Source organism: Macaca thibetana, chromosome 11 (assembly GCF_024542745.1).
Source record: "Macaca thibetana thibetana isolate TM-01 chromosome 11, ASM2454274v1, whole genome shotgun sequence".
NCBI lineage: Eukaryota > Metazoa > Chordata > Mammalia > Primates > Cercopithecidae > Macaca > Macaca thibetana.
This window is the reverse complement of record NC_065588.1, coordinates 63247791-63270872: the sequence shown is the minus strand read 5'-3', so window position 1 is coordinate 63270872 and position 23082 is coordinate 63247791. Positions and strand designations below refer to the sequence as shown.

At 37.8% G+C, this 23082-nt stretch overlaps 1 long non-coding RNA gene across 1 annotated transcript; it reads left to right on the top strand.

Moving 5' to 3' along the window:
• The first annotated feature begins 4808 nt into the window (after positions 1 to 4808).
• LOC126930810 (uncharacterized) lies at positions 4809 to 16805 on the top strand. Its single transcript, XR_007717686.1, has 3 exons — positions 4809 to 4987; positions 8058 to 8139; positions 16663 to 16805. It is a non-coding gene; the product is annotated as an uncharacterized LOC126930810 (long non-coding RNA).
• The last annotated feature ends 6277 nt before the right edge of the window (positions 16806 to 23082 follow it).

The window sequence follows — 23082 nt, the reverse complement described above, 5'->3', positions numbered from 1 at the left end:
TCATTAGGCTACTTCATCATTGTGTGGACATCACAGAGTGTACTGGCACAGAACTAGATGGTATAGCCTGCTACACACCTAATCTATATTGCTTGGGCTGTGGCTCCTAGGCTATAAACCTGTGCAGCATATTACTGTACTGAATACTATAAGCAATCATAAAATAATGGTAAGTATTTGTATATTTAAACATATCTCTACATTAAAAAGGTACAGTAAAAATATGGTATAAGAGTTAAAAAAAAATAGTACTGTAGAGGCAAAGGAAAAGCTTTCTGCCCTCTGAAGTTTCACTGAAAATCAACTGACAAAAGGCGGATTCCTATGAGAAAAGGGCATACAAATGTATTCTAATGTGCATAGTACAGGGGAATTGCATGAGAATGATTATCCAATAACCCAAGAAGATTCAGATCTTTATATAAACTTCTTCATAAAGAAGGAGAGATGGGGGAAATGTAGTAATTGAGGGATTATAAATGATTTTTAGGGGGAAGTGAATAGACTTGGAGAACATACAATGGTCTGGGGCAAAGTCTGTCAGGCTTGGAGAGCAGATCATGGTTTGTGAAAAATGTCTGTCCAGATGTGTTGACAGACTTTAGTCTTTCTTCCTGCAGCATGAGCTAAGTTAATGAGAACTCAGGGAAGGAAACACAGTTAATTGTTTTCTTCTTTAGTGGAGCTGGACTTTAGGCAGATAAGGGAGTATCAGAGTAAAGCTTTTTCCAGTGCCTGCCAGTCTCCAGTGGCTTTTAATTTAAAATAATCAGCATACCAGGGTGCCATATTTTGAGGTGAAAATCTCTGGTCTTCAGTACACCTGAATAGGGCGCTGACTATGAATGAAGCTTGCCAGGCTGGAAGCCACTCTGGGTGAGTCAGCGAGTGAGTGAGTGGTAAGAGTTTATAAACACGGCACATTTAGGCTACAGTTAATTTATTTTTAATTTCTTTCTTCAATAATAACCGTAGCCTACTGTAACTTCATAGACTTTAATTTTATAAACTTTAATTTATTAATTTTTTTTACTTTTTTGTAATAACACTTAGCTGAAAACATGTATAGCTATATAAACATGTATAGCTATACAAAAATATTTTGTTCTTCGTATATGTTATTGTGTAAACTTTTTCTAGTTAACAATATTTTTTAACTTTTAAATTGTTGTTAAAAACAAAGACCACAAACACACATTATCTTAAGCTCACAAAGGGTCAGGATCATCAATCTCACTGTCTTCTCTCTCCCCATCTTATGCCACTGGAAGGTCTTCAGGGGCAGTAACATGCATGGAGATATCATCCCCTATAATATCAATGCCCTCTTCTGGAATACCTTCTGAAGGACCTGCCTGAGACTGTTTTACTGTTGACTTTTTAATGTAAGTAGAAAGAGTACACTCTAAAATAACAGTAAAAAGTATAGTAAATACATAAGCCAGTAACATTCATTTATTATTATCAAATATTATGCACTGCACATAATTTTATGTTATACCTTTTTTGTTTGTTTGTTTTTGAGATGGAGTCTTGCTCTGTCACCCAAGCTGGGGTGCAATGGTGCCATCTCGGCTCACTGCAACTCCCGCCTCCCAGGTTCAAGTGATTCATTCTCCTGCCTCAGCCTCCCGAGTAGCTGGGATTACAGATGCCACCACCATGCCTGGCTACTTTTTTTGTATTTTTTAGTAGAGATGGGGTTTCACCCTGTTGGCCAGGCTGGTCTCAAACTCCTGACCTCATGATTCACCCTTCTTGGCTTCCCAAAGTGCTGGGATTACAGGTGTGAGCCACCGTGCGCGGCCTGTGTTCTACCTTTATGTGACTGGCAGCACAGTAGGTTTGTTTACAAAGCATCACCATAAACCCATGAGCAATGTGTTGCACTACAACATTATGATGGTTACAGTGTCACTAGGCAATAGGAATTTTTCAGCTCCATTATAATGTTACAGGACTATCATAGTTTATGTGATCCATCACTGAGCAAAAAGTTGTTCTTCAGGGCATGACTGTATTACATAAAAATATATTGTATCAGGGTAAAGTCAAAGACGCTTTCTCAAAGAGGTTCAAAAATAGAGAGAATTAGAGAAAACTCAATGCATGAGAAATGTATTTCCCTCCTGAATTACAGTCCTTAAGTGAGCACGGCAGGTTCAGGGGTGGCTTGAATTTACACGGACATTCAAGCACTCTTGTTTCTCTTATTTTGTTACCCTGGCAACCCCCCAGAAGGAGCCTTGTCCTCATCTGTGTGGTCAAAAATGAATCCTGGATATATCAGGGTGGAAGAGAAACCAGATTCAGAGCATCAGTTTCATTTTAAGCAAAGGATACAGGAGTTGTACTGTATTCACATTTCATTTCTGAGAATATAGTCACTTGACTGTACCTAGTCTCAAAGGAATTAGGAAAATGCAATCTTAAGGTGGCATGTGGCATATGCCCAGAAGAAAAGCAGAGAAGATTTTGGTCGACAATTAGCAGTTTCCACCACAAGGATTATGAAAGAGTGGTAATCGCTATGATATCCTGTCAAATTATTCTCCAACCTTGCTTTCCTACTGGGGACTTTGTTTTCATTACTTCAGAGAAGGCCAAATTTAACTGCAGAGGAGACACTTCACTATTTTGTAATGCTGAGTCACTCATTCATGAGGCAATGTTGACCTCTGCCTAGAACAGAGGTAACATTAACAATGAGTGTAATGCTTGCTGCTAATTATTGCAATTCATGATCAAAATGTACTTTTCTTAATGCTTTGCAAACAGGTACAGATATGTTCCAATTAACAGATTTTTGTCCACCTACTCATCTTCACCTGTGACATGGTACTGGGGAGTTGAGGGATGATTAAAAAACATAATAAAGATCTCTTCCTACATACAGCCCAACATTTCCCTATCCATCATCTCTTCCCCTTTAGAGGATTGCAGGAGAAGGCAATATAGAAGGATATGGGCCACTTTTGCTGTGATTTAGTCATCAGGCCAAGAGGGATGTATGCTGCTAGACAGTGCCTTTCTTGTGGCAAGAAAGTACATGAGGGCAGCTTCAGATTTTCTCTGAGGATGAAGTTGAGGAAAATGCCCCTCTGCTGAGATTCCCCCAGAGACTGCAAGAGGATGAGTGTTTTATAGGGATACAGATAGGAGAGTACATTTATTTTGTTGACTAAGTGGTCACTCAATAAATGTTTACTGAAGTCAGCAATAGTATATACACACAAGGTCATCCATGTTAAGAGAAAAGGAAAATATTCTCACAACTCTTCAGAATTCCTTTCATAGAATCTTACTCATTGTTGGTTTCTTCTCTTAAGCCGGAGCTCAGCTTCAGGAGTACTTTTCAAAATATCATGTATTTTGCAAACTCTATATAACTCCATGTGTCATTTCATCCAGAAAACTTGTTTGTAATGCTTTTTTCTCTGGACTCTAAGCTGCTTGATGCCACCAGGCCTTGGGAAAAAGCTGGCCTTCTGGTAGGATTGCTATTGAGTAACAAAAATTCTTGGATTCTGATAACATCTTTCATGCAGAAACTCAAAGCATCTCCCAAATTATAAGCCCATTCTTTTACTCTGTTCTACACTCTCACAGTGAGTGGAATGTTTGGGGTTTTTTTTTTCCTTCCAAGAATATTTCTCAAGTAGCAGAATCCACTTCGTTTGAAATTAAACCACCCAAATTAATGGTCCAATTCCCCATATAATACTAGGTTTAATCTCTGCACAGGCAGAAAGCTGGTCTTTGTAACTCCTGACTAGGACAATCTAGGTTTTTAGTGCCAGTTCTATCATTTAGATTATGTAAGAACAGGCATCATAAATCTATGGAATGACTTAAAGTGTAGCTAATCAACTGGCCAGAGAACCTAAGAGGGGTAGGTTCTAAGGTAAAATAAGGAAGAAGTAAGGAATATGACTCTCTTACTCCTCTCTCCTTTCCAGCATTTCTCAGTTTCAAGGGTGAGGAATGGATCTGTGCTTTATTGAAATAATTGGCAATGATTCCGGCTAGGGGCATGGCTGCCAGCAGCATTAGGTTCACCTCACCAGACACATGCAAAGAAGAAATAACTTTTGGAAACACAAGTTGCAGGTACTACCAGGATTATAGAAGGCATATCTTTCTCAATACCGTTTGCAATTTCATCCAGATCTCCGGTGAGCTACCAAGGTAGGTCTACTGGAAAACTAAACAAACCAGCAACACCTTGAATTTGTGTGGCCATTTGTGTTCTTCACAGCATGTTCACATCTTTTATCTCAGGTGTTCTCACAGCAGATCATGGGAGTAATAATAAGAGCTCGATTATTGAGCATTTACTATGTGCCAAGTGTACACATATTCACTTACTGACTCTTCACAACAATCCTGAGAGTTAGGTTCTATTGCTAGCCCCATTTTACAGATGATGCTTAGAGAGGTTGAGCTTCCTGAGTTCACACAGTGGTAAATGATAGAACCAGCACTAGAAACCTAGATTATCCAGAGCCCAGATGCTAAATCACTATATTATATGGGCTCAATGGCTTTTAGAGAATTTAAGTGACTAGGATCCAGTAGCGCTGGAGTTAAGACTTATTTGTCCTGCTTTTTCCTTATTTCAGCATTCTACTGTTTGGGGGAGCTCTTAGGCTTTGTGTTTAGATGACATTCTTTGCCTGAGTCCACTGTGGCTGTGATTTTCCCTCCTGTACTTGCTCAGGAATCAACCTTTTCCAAGGTCAAGATTTGAAATGTTTAATTTTCTGCAAGTTGACATTTTACCATTTCATTTTACCATTCATAGTCCCAAAGCCTCCTGCAGCTTTTAAAGGAGTAATTTCAGATATCCACTCCCATAGCTCTAAGAACAACTCGTTTCAATCTTGGGACCTTGACCAGAATTCAGGGAAACTAGCATGATCCTTTCAGTCTGACGTTTCATTCCATCTACTATCCAAAGCTGTTTCTACAAGGCATCACCTACGAGGTAAGAGGTGGGGAAAATTTTAGTTTTCCAGATGAAACCCTTTACCTGATGTTTTGTACTGGGAAAACAAAATACCCAGATGACTAATGTTTCTTTTCTTTTCTTTTTTTTTTTTTTTTTGAGACGGAGTTTTGCTCTTGTCACCCAGTTGGAAGTACAATGGCATGAACCTCTGCCTCCTGGGTTCAGGCGATTCTCCTGGCCCAGCCTCCAAGTACTGGAATTACAGGCGCCCCCCCACCACTCCCAGCTAATTTTTGTATTTTTAGTAGAGACTGGGTTTTACCATGTTGGCCAGGCTGGTCTCAAACTCCTGACCTCAGGCGATCCACCCGTCTCAGTCTCCCACCCGTCTCGGCCTCATCTTGGAATTACAGGCATGAGCCACCATGCCCGACCAACTAATGTTTCTTTATTCATTGGGCTATTTGGGGATCATGCAATTAGTGGAAAAATATGTTGCATAAGGTTTTGTCACTAAGGAATAGTAGTGCAAACCCATCCAATCTAATCATAATACAAATTATTCAGTAGATCTGAAATAAATCCCATAAGCCCAGGAAAAAGAGAAGTCTTAATGGCTTTGGAAGATTAATGTTAGAGGAGGGCCTAATATGGGTTTTTGATAACACACAAGTATTTATGAAGTAAAAAACAACAGAGCGGGTGCAGTGGCTCATGCCCGTAATCCTAACACTTTGGGAGGCCAAGGTGGGCAGATCACTGAGGTCAGGAGTTTGAGACCAGCCTGGCCAACATGCTAAAATCCCATCTCTACTAAAACAAAACAAAACAATACAATACAAATAAACAAAAATTAGCCAGGTGTGGTGGTGTACACCTGTAATCCCAGCTACTTGGGAGGCTGGGGCAGAAGAATTGCTTTAACCCAGGAAGTGGAGTTTGCAGTGAGCCAGGATGACCCCACTGCACTCCAGCCTGGATAACAGAGTGAAAACTCTGTCTCCAACAAAAACAAAGAAACAAACAAACAAAACAAATACAGGAGAAATATTTTTAGCAACTTAACTTGAAAGTCAACAAAATCATAGCAAGCTTCTAGAGACTTGTTCTTCAAAAAAATTTTTTAATATTTGTGAGTACATAGGATGCATATGTATTTATGTGGTACATGAGATATTTTGGTACAGGCATGCAATGTGTAATAATCACATATGGAAAATGGGGTATCCATCCCCTCAAGCATTTATCCTTTGTGCTACAATTTTATTACACTCTTTTAGTTATTTTTAAATGTACAATTAAATTTTTATCGACTATAATTATCCTGTTGTGCTATTCAATACTAGATCTCATTTATTCTTTTTATTTTTTGGTACCCATTAACCAGTCCCACTTCCCCCATCCCCCCCTCCCAGCCTCTAGTAACCACCCTTGTATTCTCCATCTGCGTGAGTTCAATTGTTTTGATTTTTAGCTCCCACAAATAAATGAGAACATGTAATGTTTGTCTTTCTGTGCCTGGCTTATTTTGCTTAACATAATGACCTCCAGTTCTATGCATGTTGTTGCAAATGACAGGATCTCATTCTTGTTTATGGCAGAATAGTGCTCCATTGTGTATATGTACCACATTTTCTTCATCCATTCATCTGCTGATGAAGACTTAGGTTGTTTCCAAGTCTTGGCTATTGTGAACAATGCTGCAATAAACATGGGAGTGCAGATACTTCCTCTATATACTGATTTCTTTTCGTTTGGGTATATTATATACCCAGTACTGGGATTGCTGGATCATATGGTAGTTCTATTTTTAGTTTTATGAGGAACCTCCAAACTGTTAGAGACTTTTTCTTGGTGACTGTTGATTCAAGACCATCTTGAAAGGATGTTAAAGGGGTTACTGGGCTGAATATTTATTTTTCCTAGTTTCTTAAATTCTGTATCTTTACCTATTGGTGATTTAGTTTTGAACTGGCCAAAATCTAGAGTTTTCAAGAGCTAATCTAGTACAAGATATTTAAAATTAAATGTAATGATGTTGATCTATTCTGTTAAACACGAGTGCAGTGATTCCCCTTTAAAAAATATGCATAAAACCCATGAGTCAAGGCCAATAAGAAGTCTAGAGACTATTCTAGAGAAAAGTAAGGCTACTTTTTTTTTTATGGTGGCAAAGTGTAAAGCATTATTGGCACATTTAATTTTCTTTAGTTACTTCATAAAATTATCAGTAGTTAGCCATCTTCAATATACTCGATATAGAATGGGATGGAAAGAAGAAAAAAGTTAAGATTTAGTGAGCAATGTCTGTATATTGAGAAATCATATTAAGAAGCATAAAGAGCTTTATGATAGATGAGCAAAAGATTTTAAAATCTGTTGCCTTCCCCCATTGTCTACTGTTATCTCCAGATACTACAACTCACATAGAGCAGAACCATCCCTCAACCTGTACTGTTCACTTATGGACTACAGTGTATGAGAGAAATTAAACTCCTCACACATTACCCTATTCTCTAATCCTCTGTAATTTTTGATCTCTTTGAAAAAACACCTTAGACTTTCCTTGATGTAATGCTTCAGCTAATTGATTTAGATTGACATCCTTGCCCTAGCCCAAAGGAATCAGCTGTTTTGGTGTGCATCACTCAGGCAGCTTGCTTCTTGGAAGTCTGATGTCCAATCTATTGGTAGTATTGAAAATCATAGAATAAAAAAACAAATAAATCCTTTGGACAAGAAAGCATCAGCAGGAAACTCCTTTCCAGCTCCCTTACTCCTGTGATGATGGGATGGGGCTACTGCTGTGAAGAGACTGGACAATTTATAGTAATATTTTGAGTCAGAAGGTTTTCATGAAAACCACTCTTCCTTGGTCAAGTTTAGACAGGTTCAGCATCTGGGAGCGCCAAATACTATTAAAGTCTCCTAAGATTCTCCTGTCCCTTAGTCCTTGTTGCCATTTTTCCTAGGACCCCAAGTGGCCATAACAAGTTTATAAAGGAGGTGATATTCCTGTTTACTTTAATATTATGTTTCATAGCCCCTTTTACATTTACTTTTCCGACAATACTCCAAAATAGATAATTCTCTGCTTATTTTACAGACAATAAAACAAACCCTCTGAAAACAGGAAATCTGCCAGAAGCTGACAAGCTGGGAAGAAATAAAATCAGGATTTAAGCCAGGTGAGTTTGCCTCCGGAGTCCAAGACTTTCCCACTGGCTCTTACCTCTTCTTCCTTCTGTGTCATGTTGGCTCTCTTCTGCTGCTGCCTAAGCAAAGGATTAGCATTTAACAGGGGTTGGGAGGGATGCCAAGAAGAGAACACCACCAAGTGGAGAGAACAGAGCTGCTTGCTCAAGGACTCTCCCATATGCCAAGTCAGCTCAATGAGCTGGGAGGCAGAGTGTGCAATGGAAAAGCAACAGGTCTTCACCACTAAGCAGCATACAAATTCCATCTCCACCATTACTGAGTGGTATCTACTGCCAGGATCAGTGTGGTTGCATGTGACATCAGACTCCTAGAAGACCACATCATCCGTGGATCACAGCCTCTCCACTAAATCACTAACTTTCTCCAAAGTGTGTGTTCCTGACTCCTGGTCTACACTCTATCTTAGAGCTGAACCCTTTTCTGCAACCAAGGCTGGTTGTCAGATGGCCCTGACCCTCTTCTCCTAGTCCTGATGGGCCTGAGAAATCTTCATGGTAGCATCTTACCACCAATCTACTTCGTTTTCATTTTTGGTCAAGATTAGAACTGTACTTTCCATGTCTTGAACTTCCTGATTTAGACTGCAGATTATTCTTAGTTTCCTCTAACCTTGCTCCTATAGCAGTAGCTTACTCCAGTCCAGCAAGAAACTACCAGCCTATGATATGGCTGTGACTCCAAGGTCATTTCACAGGTAGCCCTAGGGCACTTGCTAGCTTCACTGGCTATTAAAAGGGGCTTGAACTCACCTGGGTGGATCACCACTTTCCTCTCTAGAGTGGTGAGGGCAAAGTGGGGATTCTCCAAAACAAATAGATAAACCACCACTCTCCTAGGAAACACCTTTCTTCCCAACCAGTGGTCATTCAATGCCTACATTTTAACAGGCAGTACCAGATTTTCTGAAGGTTTGGGGAGAAAAGGAGAAAAGCGGGTAGATTGAGAGTATCACTACAATCCCATAGAATAGATTCCACATCACAGGCTATGATTTCTGGAATCAGCTTCTCTCTTGACAGCAGAGTTCCTATTATATCTTCAAAGAAATATATTAGTTACTAAATCCTTTAAAACACTTTATTATGAAAAATTTTAAACATATACAAAAGTGGATAGAATAGTATAATGAAGCATCATGTAGCCATCACCAGCTTTGACAATTGAAAATTCATGGCTAATCTTCTTTTGTATATACCCCATTTGCTTCTCCCATGTCCTGGATTATTTTTATACAAATTCCAGAGTTTATATCACTTTATCCATGAATATTTGATATATATCTTTTAAATATAAGGATTCTTTTTTCAAAAAAAACCACAATGCCATTATCACACCCTCACATTAATAATAATTCAATATTATCAAATACTCAGTCTTCATATTTTCCTGTTTCCCAAGAGATCATTGTTTTTTACAATCGATTTCTTCAAATCAGAAACCAAAATGCACACATTACACATTAATATGTCATTAAAGTCCCATTGATATATATGCATCTTTTTCTTCTTTTTCTCGTAATTAGTTGAAAAAAGTAGATAATCTGTCCTGTAAAATTTCCCACATTCTGAATTTTTCTGATTGCCTTCCTGTGATATCCTGTCTCCTGTATTTCCTGTAAAATTGATAGAGGGCTCAATAAGAATCTTGCTCAATCCTCTTTTTTTTTTTTTTTTTTTTTAAGAGACTGGGTCACTCTGTGTTTCCTAGGATGGAGTACAGTGGCTATTTACAGGTGTGATCATTTATAGCTCACTGCGGCCTTGAACTCCTCCTGGCCTCAAGCAATCCTGCCTCAGCTTCCTGTGTAGCCAATTTTCTGTAAAAATATTTAATAGTTTGTGTTGTATATTTTCTTTTGCATTATATGATGAGGCATAGAGTGTATGATTGTTTCCCTACTTGTAATGTTAAATTTGATCAGTGTGTTCTGGTATTGTCAGCTTGATCCTTTCTTTATATAATTCCTCATTAAGTTTTTTATCTAATGGTTTAGAAGTCATTGAGGGTCTTTGCCCAAATTCTTTATTTCATTAGGGATTGCAAAATGGTGACATGTAAATTCTGTTATGCCTTCTGCATTTATTAGCTGCAACTTATTAAAACAAAAACAAGCCAAAAAGCCTTCCCTTATCAACTATTTGGTGATGCTGAGATATGGTTCTTATGGAAAAAGTATGATGAATGCTTGGTTCTGTCTCCCCCACACTCTTTTTTGTTACCAGTTTCCAAAAGGTGACTAGTGAGCATTTTTAAGTATCATTATAAACACATGTATTTTAAAACATATTTAATTTCTTTTATCATACTGAATGCTAATATTTCTGTATAGATAGCATTCTTTAAATTGTAGGTATGGATATGCAAATACAAGCAATGGAAGGCCAGCGCAGTGGCTCACGCCTTGTAATCCCAGCACTTTAGGGGGCCAAGGTGGGAGGATCACTTGAGCCCAGGAGTTCCAGGCTGCAGTGAGCTAGGATTGTGTCACTGCACTCCAGCCTGGGTGACAAAGCAAGACCCTACCTCTAAAAAAAATAAATAAAAAGCTAAACATTGAACAGAGCCAAAAGGACTGTTTAGAGCTGTCCAGGAAGAAGGAGACCCATTTAGGGAGCAGTGGAAGGTTAATGAGTAATGGACAGACTAAAGAGAATACAGAACCACGGAGCCAGCATTGGGCAACTGCAGTAAGAGTACTTTTAGTTGGAACTAAACAGGTAGCTCTGGGAGCTGGTGAGGAAGGCAGAGTGAACCCAGGATCAAAGGGAGAAATATGAGCCAGCAAACCCAGCAGGGAACTTGAGAGACAGCTTTTGAATCAGAGTAAGGAGTTAAACTAAACAGCAACCTAATTTAAGCAAAAACTGCTGTGCATCTGTACATTGGCAAACTACATTAGTATAAATGCAAAGATAGTCTCATCTCTATTGTTATGCAGTCCTGCTGGTCTTGTATTACACTTCAGAGATTCAGAAGAGCGAAGCAGCACAAAGATGGGGAAGAAGGAGGAGGAAGGGCCTTGGGTTCAAGAATGTAATCTCTGGAGAAGTCTTTCAGTGCTCCCTTTTTCTCAGGCAGCAACTCAAAGACACTAGAAAACTTCTTTGGAGACTGTCTGAGATCTGTACTATCCTTACAGAAAGCCATAGTTGATGTAAATATTTTTGTATTCTGTCTTAGGCTAATATAACAATGTATATTACTTAAGAATGATTGTTAAGATTTTTATCATTAATTTTAAGGGAAGGTATAGTAAAATCATCAGAGATTATAAAGTAAGAGAGGATCTTAAAGGTCATATAGTTGTAGTCTTAAATGAAAATATTAAGACAAAATCCTCATTCCATTTTTAAAAAGTTGACATTTAGATGAACAAATTCAACAGAATGCCAAGCTGTTTTGCCTCCTGGGCATAAAAGAAATACTAGCTTGGTGAAAGAGTTTTAGCAATAAAAAGTAACAAGAAAAACAAACATAACTCAGAACCATTATAAATTTTCCTTGAAAGGGGCATTCTTGTATTTTATGAAATTAGAGATTGCTTAAACTATTTCCATTTTTAGAATTGGTAGTTTCAAGTCAGTCTGTAAAATATTAGCACTGAGGCCAGGATTTAGCATGAATACAGAAGTATTTTTTAACTGAGATAGAAACTCAAATGTAAATTTGGGTAAGATCATATTTTCTTGATATTTTATTTTTCTTTATTAAACATAGCTTCACTTACCTATCCTCAAATAGAAGATAAAAATTTTGTGCTTTTAAAAACTGCTACTTTTTGGGCTTCTATTATTCTTTCTTTTATTGTAAAAGTAATACAAAGACCTCTAAAAAACAGAAAGATTACCAAACATAGTATATTTCCACTTAAAATGCTGTGACCATGTGTGGCCTGCATTATGACAAATGGTCATAGCCTTAATTTCAGCCTGTGTTTTCCACTTTCAGCTGCTAAAGAAAGCACGTTTTTCAAAATTGTCCCCCAAAAGTCACATTAATTGTTAAAAATATTACTTTTGAAAGTATTTTTCACTTTCTTAAGGTAAACTTCATCAGAAAGACTGAGTATTTTAGGGCAAGTTCATGCATGATGTTGGAGCTTACTCCTCATCAATGTTTCTTTCTGGATATGTGATCCATGTTCTTTAAGGAAAGGCTAGATAAGCATCAATAAATTCAAATGTAAATCTGAAAATGAACATTTAAACATAACACATTATTCAAAAGAATGTATATGGGACAACTATTTTAAGGAATATCTCTTAGGGAAATATCATCTACTTAAAATTTGTGTATATGTGTGTTCATCCCTAGATGATACCAGAATAACCATTAAAGTGTCATCTTTTTTTGTTTGTTTTCTTGAGATGGGATCTTGCTCTGTCACCCAGGCTGTAATGCAGTGGCATGATCACTGCAGCTTTGACCTCTTGGGCTTAAGCTATCCTTCTACCTCAGCCTCTCAAGTAGCTGGGACTATATGGGTACAACACCATGCCCAGCTAATTTTTTTAATTTTCTTTGCAGAGACGGGGTTTCTCTGTGTTGCCCAGGCTGGTGTTGAACTTCTGACCTCAAGTAATCTTTCCACCTCAGCTTCTCCAAAGTGCTGGAATTACAGGCATGAGCCACCATGCCTGATTGTGTGTCATCTTCTGAGGTATTATTTTGAGGACATAAATAAAGAATTCCACAATCAGTTTCTGTAAAAAATTTTGGATTTAAGATCCTCTTCTCCCCTACAATAATTTAAAAATATAATTATAATATGCTGTACAGATACTTATGGGTTAAAATGAACCAGATGCTATGTCCTTGCATTGTATGTCAGAACACTAAACCAATAATATAAAATGTTTATTCAAACAGCAGTAAGATACAAATTCTGAATGCATCATTGTTTTTATTTTAGCAGAAATAATATTTTAACTATTTCATTGGAACAGTGCACATCAATGACCAATAATTTTGAAGTCATTATCACATCAAATAAATATGACTTATCTACATACGAAATATCTTAAAGATATGACATATAAATAGAAGATCTCACTCCAAAAATAGTTACTGAAATTTCATCAGCTAGGCTTAAAAACATGTCTTATTATGTAGTCACGCTTCTGAAGACCTGAGTTATTCTGTAACCAACACCCACCTCCCTACACTGTCCTAACAGAAGGAGCCAGCAGTCGTTGGAAATTGTTTACTCTTGGAAAAGACTGTTACATTCTTTGTCAAAGTAAAAACACGTGGAAAAATTGACTAACCTGATTTACATAAGAATTATTGATTGTTTTAAATTACCCTCCCCTCTTTACTTTTGTGGAGTGAAGCAAAATATGTAGACAAAGATAGAGTAACAGGTGTGTGTGTGTGTGTGTGTGTGTGTGTGTGTGTTCCTAAAAGGTTACTTTAAACTGTAGATAAGGTTAACTTTCTAAAGAGAGTATCTCTGTGCTTCTCCATGGATCAGTGATGTGGTCATTTTTGACCTCTTGCAGCACAGCTCCAATAATAAAAAATTTCAAGTTAAGCTTGCCATTCATTCCAAAGCAAAACTCACTTTCAGATGATTATCAGAACAAAAGCTCAGTAAACAAACTTTTGAACCGTGAAACAAATAACTCCCAGGTGGTCAGGCAATTCCAGCATTCATTTTGGAAAAAGGAAAATGTTGCCATAGAAGTAAGCCTGTGTCAACATCCAGTTCTATTAGCTCGTTTCCCTCCTCACCTTAGAAGTCCTAGGATAACCAAGGGAGTTCCTAGATGCCAACAAACATTAGTTGTTGTTGTTTATAATGTAGTAATAATTACTTCCAAGTAGATGTTGAATATCATCATATAACTAAGTATGGCTTGAGGAATGTGACAGGAAGAGAAGCAGAGGAAATGTGTTTCTGTTGTCTACGTTGTAGGAGTGGAACATGGGGTTTTGTCTAGTTGCACATTTTAACTCCAATCAGCTGGCAGAATTGCCTTCTCCCAGTCTGGCCATGCTTGTGGGTTTCTGTCCAAGAGTGAGGATTTAGCTGACATAGAAAGCGTGGAAATGAGTTCATCCCTTCCAGCCTGGATTCACTGCATCACAGGGACAGCTCTTCAGTTACCCGTTACAGAGGTTCAGATGGTACTCCATCAGCTGGTGCAATGAAGAAAGTAAAATCAGGAAATGCAAAATGGAATGGGCTACCGCTTTACAAAATTTCTGACTTTGTTTTATAGGTTATTTTATTACCATCTTTACTTGTTTCGAGGCATTGGAAAACTAAGTACTGTGTTCATAACCATTTACATGTGATTTGATGATGAAGATGGAGCTGTTAAATAAATACTGCAGTGTTTTGTTTTTAATACCACCTGTGTATGCTAATGATTATATATTTATAAGTTAGTCTTTCAGGCCAGGCATGGTGGCTCATGCCTGTATTCCCAGCACTTTGAGAGGCCAAGGTGGATGGATAGCTTGAGCTCAGGAGTTTGAGATCAGCCTGGGCAACACGGTAAAACCCCATCTCTACCAAAAATACAAAAAATTTAGCTGGGCATGGTGGTGTGCGCCTGTGGTCCCAGCTACTCGGGAGGCTGAAGTGAGAGGATCACTTGAACTTGGGAGGTGGAGGTTGCAGTGAGCTGAGATCATGCCAGTGCGCTCCAGCCTGGGCTACAGAGCAAGATCCCATCTCAAAAAAAAAAAAAAAAGTCTTTTCTCCATAAAAGCTAGAATTTATAATTCTTTTGTATTCATAAAGCACCTGTTCCAACACTGGATAACTTATAATCCTACGGTTCCTTGATTACTTGATTACAATGTATTTGTTTAACATTTTGAATGGTAGCTATCTTTATAATTATATTATTAGAAAACTTGTATATCTCAGAAGTAGATTCTAGTAGAACAATATTTAATTTAAAAACTAATAACAGTTAATGTATGGCACACTTATTATGTTCCACAAAGTAATTACTATTATTATCCCCATTTTACAGACAAGAAAACTGAGGCTCAACAAGATTGCTTGAATTTGCACAGATGATAAGTGATGAAACTGGGGCTCCAGCACAGTTCTGTGTGATTCTATGCTGCTAACCACTACACTGTGTTGTCTCTCATATTTATACATTTGATGCGAGCCTTCCATACTTAAGTTTCTAATCCCCAACTTTAAGTTTTTCCAATTTAAAAAAGGGGGTGGCCGGGGGCGGTGGCTCAAGCCTGTAATCCCAGCACTTTGGGAGGCCGAGACGGGCGGATCACGAGGTCAGAAGATCGAGACCATCCTGGCTAACACGGTGAAACCCCGTCTCTACTAAAACAAACAAACACACAAACAAACAAAAACAAAACTAGCCGGGCGAGGTGGCGGGCGCCTGTAGTCCCAGCTACTCGGGAGGCTGAGGCAGGAGAATGGCGTAAACCCAGGAGGCAGAGCTTGCAGTGAGCTGAGATTGCGCCACTGCACTCCAGCCTGGGCGACAGAGCGAGACTCCGTCTCAAAAAAAAAAAAAAAAAAAAAAAAAAAAGGGGGTGATGTGTTGCAGGAAAGGATTTCGTATGGGAAAGAAATGAGGTTGTCCTTGATTCCTTGAATTTATTTGCTCGCCAATGAGGGCTGGAGTGTTTTCTGTCTTTGTTACTGTCTGCATTTTCAAGGAAAAGAAAGTCTTCTCATCAGTGATATCAGAGTGTACCAAGAAAGATCAGTTGCTGATTTTTGGAATAATACAGATCCCTGTAAATACCAATGATTTTTATCAGATTAAGAAGTCAGGCAGTCTCAGAATCAAATCCAATTCCAAGGTTGCAAATAGAGCTGTAAGAAAGAAAAAGAAAAATGTAATATTGTGGCTGGTAATTTTTGTCCTTTTTCACTGCGGACATGAATATTTTGTTTAAAGATTTAGTTGGGCAACAGCAGCTTCAGAGAATTCTGCGAGATGGAGTTTGTCTCTAGAGACCCCTTCAGTATTAGCTGGCTCCGTACTTGCTGGTTGGGCAGTGTCTTCCTGCTGCCTGTCCAGGGATCCTCCCATTCCCTCCTTTTGAGTCTGTCTTCTGAAAAACAACTGCATATCTGATTTCTACCATCTTTCTAGTCTCCTGGCAATTTTTACCTGCTGAGCTGGTTATTAGTTGGTTACAATGCAATGACCCAATCTCTGATTATGTCATGACCGATGCTAACATGTTAACATGTTACATACTCCAGGTATGGTTTAATGTGGATTTCATGGACACCATGTCTTGAATCAAAGATTCTCTTTCTAGGAGAGAGAAGTGTAATCATAATAGAAAGTGTATTTGATTATAAAATAGAATAAAAAACAATACCACAGTGGATTAATACCCTGGGATACTGGGGTATTTAATTTAGAGACAGGACAAAAATTATTGCTCAGAAAAGAACATGTCAAATAATTGGGATTATTAAAGAGATTACATGCAAAAACCATAATAACACTTAAGTCTCCTGACTCTAATCTGTACTTTAGTTAACAGATCCCCCCCGCCCCGTGTGAAGAATATATGCAGTTGGACGCAGTGGCTCACGCCTGGCTGAGCCCAGCACCCTGGGAGGCTGAGGCAGGTGGATCACGAGGTCAAGAGTTTGAGACCAGCCTGACCAACATGGTGAAACCCCATCTCTACTAAAAATATAAAAATTAGCCGAGGGTGGTGGCACATGCCTGTAATCCCAGTTACTCAGGAGTCTGAGGCAGGAGAATCGCTTGAATCCGGGAGGTGGCGGTTGCAGTGAGCCAAGATTGCTCCAGTGCACTCCAGCCTCAGTGACAAAGTGAGACTGAGTCTCAAAAAAAAAAAAAAAAAAAAAAAAAAAAAAAAAAAAAAATGCTGGCCAGGCACAGTGGCTCATACCTGTAATCCCAGCACTTTGGGAGGCTGAGGAGGATGAATATCTTGAGCTCAGGAGTTCAGGACCAGTCTGGGCAACGTGGCAAAACTTTGTCTCTAACAAAGATACAAAAAAAATTGCTGGGAGTGGTGGCACACGCCTGTGGTCCTAGCTACTCGGAGGATCTCTTGAGCCTGAGAGACGGAGGTTGCAGTGAGCTGAGATTGTGCCACTGCACTCCAGCCTGAGTGACAGAGTGAGACCCCATGTCAAAAAAAAAAATAAAATAAAATAAAAAATAAAAGAATATATGCTACAGTATAAAAGGTTATCCTCCCCCCTTTGTGTCTCAATAAATCTAGAGCTGTAGCATAATCATGAACAAGACATTTTTATTCTTGGTTTAGTAGATATAGCTTAATAAATTATATTCTTTTGAACAACTATTGGAGCAGTGAAAATTGCTAGTCATCTTCCATTTCAACTGAAAGCCTTCCTCTGAACAAGTTGTTAGGACATGTTCAGAGATGCCTATCATGAGAACTTATAATAGGATAAATTAACTGTGGGAGAAGAAGGCAGGGATTAGTCACTCACAGGTTGGCAGCATAAAGACAAGGTAAAGGGCTGCACACCAGGCTGACAACCATAAGATGAACTAGCATCCTGCCTTGGTTTGAGTGGGTGCTTATTTCTTAATGACTTTATGAATTTTCCAGACTTTGATAATAATGCTGCAAAAGCGAAGAAAGAGGTTAAGTACATAAGTTGTAAAAGAGATTTAAAGAGTTTCTCTATTTGTGGTATATTCCTTTAGGATTAGTTTCCCAATAGAGAGAACAATGGTTAATTGGATAAAATATAAAACTACAGGCAAGTAAATACAAACATGTCAAGTATCAAATGCTAACTCAATGAGCACACTCTTGTCTTGTTATGTAACTGCTTGAATATCTCAAAAATACCTGCTCTAGGGTAAATTCTTATTAGATAACTATCCTGAGTTTTAAAGTATCCAATGATAACCAATAAATCTGTTACCTATAGGGTTACATGATTTACTTAGTGCTTCTGAGACAAATCTCATACTAACAAGTATTTTATCACTAACAATCTCACCAGTCTCCCAGAATATCCCATGCTTGCATGGGCTACTGTGGGTATGACTTTGTAGGAAGTTGAGTGAATTAGAAGTGATGTTAGCTACACAAGAAAGGAAAGAGTCAGTCTGACGCTGAACGAGTTTGGAAGCAACAATGAATATTCAAAAAGGAAAATATCATTTTCTCTCTGGAATAGAGATAGTAGAAGTTGACAAATGCAGAAGTGGCTACTCTTAAAATCCCAATCCATTCAGGCTTTGCAAAATCTGAATAAGGTAAAATCCCCCCAGGATTACTGATGTGTATAATCAGAAGAGGGGATGGTCAGAGAGGACATATTCAGAGGACTAAGTAAAGATAAATTACATGATGATCTTTTCTGTTACAGTCCTTCTTTCTTTTTCTGTTCTTATCCTTGTTTAACATAACGGAGTGGGCTCCTAAGTCTCGCTGGTGGCACCAGCCAGTATCCAATTCATTGCCCATTATTTGCAGAAGGCATGATTATTTTTTCCATAATACATGTAAGCCCAATATATAGAATCCTTGAAGTATTTCTCGTTGCTCCTAACATGTTAGCCTAATTACAACTTTCTTGTTAAGGGTTGTTTCAAAATATACAGACCTATCTGAATATTCCTGATATTTTGTTTTGTTTTTTTTTTTTTTTAAATGGAGACGGGGTCTTGCTATATTACCCAGACCGGTCTTGAACCGGGCTCAAGTGATCTGCTCACCTCGGCCTCCCAAAGTACTGGGATTACAGGTGTGAGCCACCATGCCCAGACTATTTCTGGTATTTTATATTATGTCCTTAATACCTTTTCGAAATTAACAGAAAAGTTTCTAAAATGCAGTGGTTCATCTCTCAGACCTCATTATTCTGTCCCCATAATGTGTATCACAATAAAAATGACTGACAAAGGACTTTGAATACAAGTAAATATAGAAGCTCTATGCAAATATGCCTGTGGAATCAAGAGAAAGAAAGAAAAAGCTCTTGGAATTGTTTATGCTTTCTTTCATCTGAAGTGCGATTTTCTCTGTACATCAGATAACATATTGATTTTAGTGTACTTCAATTCTCAATTTTCCATAAACCATAAAAACCTTAATGACTTCTCCAAAGCTCAAGTGAGAAACAATCAATTAATTTTCCCAGCAGTTCAACTCTGTCAAAATTAAAGTGCTGTTTTAATGAATTTTTCAGACATTTAGGCTCTACACAGCAGCAGTTTAATGCCAAAAAGTCTTTCTTTGACCATTTCAGGAAAAGTTTAAATATATACCAATTAAACAGAAAGTTCAAATGTTTTAACCTTTATAATAGACATGAAAATGCAAGTCACTTTACATGGCATATTTCTAGAGCTTAACCTAATGCTAAGTCTACAGCAGCTCTGAATAGAACTGTTGCAGAAGCATCCATAATATAACAGTGAAATGCATCAGCTACTACACATGTGATGCCATTCCTCCATGTTGTGATTTGAGGGAACACACACACACACACACACACACACACACACACACACACACACACACGATTGTCCTACTTCCCTCCATAGGTCTGATATCTAAAAATTCCCACTGCCAATACTACCTCTTTGAAATGAGCCATTTTTTAAAAGGCCATAGTAAAATAGTAAAAATTCTCAGAAGGGAAAAGAGGATAGGAAATTAACATGCTTTCATTTGCACGATAATGACCAATAATACATTAGCACACATTAATTTATCGGATTACTTAACTTTCACTTAGAAAGCAGGGATTACAATTGGGACAGGTGCAGTTTGGAATGGTGGAAAGCAGGTGGCAACAGTGAAGTCTCCAGGGAGACAGAACAAATAGCAGTGATGGAAAAGAAGGTTCTGAGAAGGGTAAGGATTTGCAAAGGCTGGAAGTAGCTTCAAAGTAAGGTTTATTTCAGGCTGCTCTGAATATGACGAAGAAGAATAAAACACTGGAATATTAATTGAGCTGTGAAATGAGTTAAAAATAGAACTAAATTACAGACAGATAGGAAACTCTAAGTTTCATTTGTAGAAGAATATGGATTGCGCTTTCAATAAAAGTTGTGATGTTGCTTGCTTGATACAATCTGCTTCATCTGGGGCATAAGAGAATCCACAGTGATTCTAAGAGGAGACCTTCATGGCATTTCATTTAGGGCCTGTTCAGGTTTTTCTGGTCTGTTTTTGGTTTGTATTTGATTTTTCTGGTTTGTTTGTTTTTTTCACTTGGATTATAATGTAAAATTTACCTAATGACTTAGTGAATTTAGGGAAGATATCTCGAAGCTTCTTTATCTTGTTTATAATATTCTCTTTGCACAAGACTGGATCTGTTACAGTTCCTTTACGAGGAGGAGGCACTTTCACACACAACCATTAAACAGTCTAATTTGCCATTTGGCCTGTTTCCTGTTAGATTTCAAGGTGGTTGTAGACAGTCACATTTCTTAGTGCTCATCTAATCTACTCTTTCTTACAATTTTGAGTTAATTCCTTTGTCTGCCTGTTAATCATTTATAGGCATTTCCATAGGATAGGTCTTTTCGAATCTCCCACAGGACTGACTGCAAAGTGCAGTGCTAGAGGACCTTGTGAGTCAAGCCCTGGGACTTCTTCACCTACAGAAAGCAGGTTGGTATTATTTCCTGGAAGCTGACCTGCCTCACGGTTGCTGTAATAGAAGGAGAGGGCTATTATCGTTTGAACTGAGTGCAGTTATTCCTCCCCCACCATCATTTCCAGCCACACCTAAAGCTCAGGCAACTGTGTGGGTGGGCAAACAGAAGGAGCTTATTATCGTTCATGACATAAATAAAAACCAAGAGGCAACCCAGTCACCAAGTGCAGGAAAGAAAATCATATCATAAATCTCATAAATTATTTTCCATTTACATAACCAGTAGCAAATATCACTTGTAGTGCTTAAATAATGTAAATATAAACTAGGAGTGACTATTTTCATGGATCTTAATGAAACATCGTATATAATAAGTATGGAATAAAAAGGCTCATTGAACAGATTTTAAAAAGTCAAAGATAATATAAACAAATGCTCATACATGCATAATACATATGTGTCAGGCACTTTATGTTGATTGCCGAGACTGAAGTTTTGCAGGTTGTAAAAATAAATAAGCTTACAAATCCCTAAGGGGTATTAAGAAAAATCTTTTGGTACATCAGACAAACTGATCTCAGGTTGATGTTCCTGGGGATTTCAATAGATTGGCTGGTCTGACCCCACAACTAGTGTGGAGATGAATATTACTTAGTGATAAGTTAAAGGGAAAATAGATTTGTCTTTACAAAATGCTTTTGTTCATACTCTTTACTGAGAAGCCCTGTAATTATGATATAATCTATTTGCTTCATTCCAGATGTTTAGTCACTGTTACTTTGAAATAGGCTGGTGAACATTATTGTGTGTTTCTTACCCATGGACAAAGGAAAATTTTAGAAAACCACATCATTTGTAAATGGTTACATTGACAGAAGCAAGAATGAAACTCAAACTTCTCTACTTCAATTTCTTAGCCTATTTACTACAGAATCGCTGATAGATATACCAATTCCTAGAGTAGTCTAGAAAAATCTCAAGTTTGCATTTGTTTTCTCTATTGTTTTTAAAAACAATATTTACTAAAATTTTTGTATTAAAATGTAATATTGCTTTTTAAGAAAAATATTAGAATGTATTAAAACAGAAGAATAAAACTCACAGATACTGTTAATAGACAGGACACATTTTGATGCATCTCTTGCCTTCTAAGAAAAGTTTGATTCATACTATATATACATACTGGTTTTCATTAATCTAGGAGGTCACCTTTATTAACATCCGTCAATACTTTATGCACTATTACAAAATAAACAAAAAATTATGCCAGTACTATGATGCAATGCTTAACTACTAAGAATTATTATTTTATACCTGTTGAAAGAAATCCTTTAGACATAGGTTTTATCAAATATCTTTACTTACATAATAAAAAATAAGTGAAACTAATTGTCTAGGTATTACTAAAACTTTTTCACGTTCAAACTTCAGTTCTTATGATTCACTCTATGATTCAGACTTTTCAATGTTTGTGGTTTTCCACACAATATCTTCTGTTTCAGCTAGGGTATTGGCAAGACAGCATTTCCTGAAAGAGTGTTCTGTTATTGTTTCTAGAACTTGGCTTCAAGCTGACCTCACCCCACCTGCAAGTCTTAATACACTTGGACGTGCCATGAAATGACAAGAAATATTAAGATTTTAGATATGTAAAAATATTAAAATTTTGCCTCTTAAAATCTGTGAAGTATGGTATATGTAATCCATTTTTGTGGTAAATGTTATAACATGAGATTTACTACTATCTTTTAAATTATGATGGTTAAAGGCTCTACAATAGCCAATTTAACTTATTTAAGCAATCCTCTATTATTGAACATTTGGAATCTTTCCCACTTTTTGCTGTTATAAATAAAGGTATGATAGTCATCTGCAAGCATAAACCTTTGGTCACATCTTTTATTCTTTCTCTCTTTCCCCCTTCCTTCCTTCCTTCCTTCCTTCCTTCCTTCCTTCCTTCCTTCCTTCCTTTTTTGAGATGGAGTCTCAGTCTGTCACCAGGCTGGAGTGCAGTGGTGTGATCTCTGCTCACTGCAACCTCCGCCTCGGGTTCAAGCAATTCTTCTGCCTTAGCCTCCCAAGTGGCTGGGACTACAGGCGTGCACCACCACGCCCAGTCATTTTTTTGTATTTTTAGTAGAGACAGGGCTTCACCATGTTGGCCAGGATGATCTCAATCTCCTGACCTCGTGATCCGCCTGGTTCAGCCTAGGTAAAATGATATGTGGTTTGCAATTTCTATATATTGCCAGATTGCTAACTGAAATGTTTGAATCAACCAATGACTGGTAGACTATGTAGGCACACAATATTTTCTAACCAG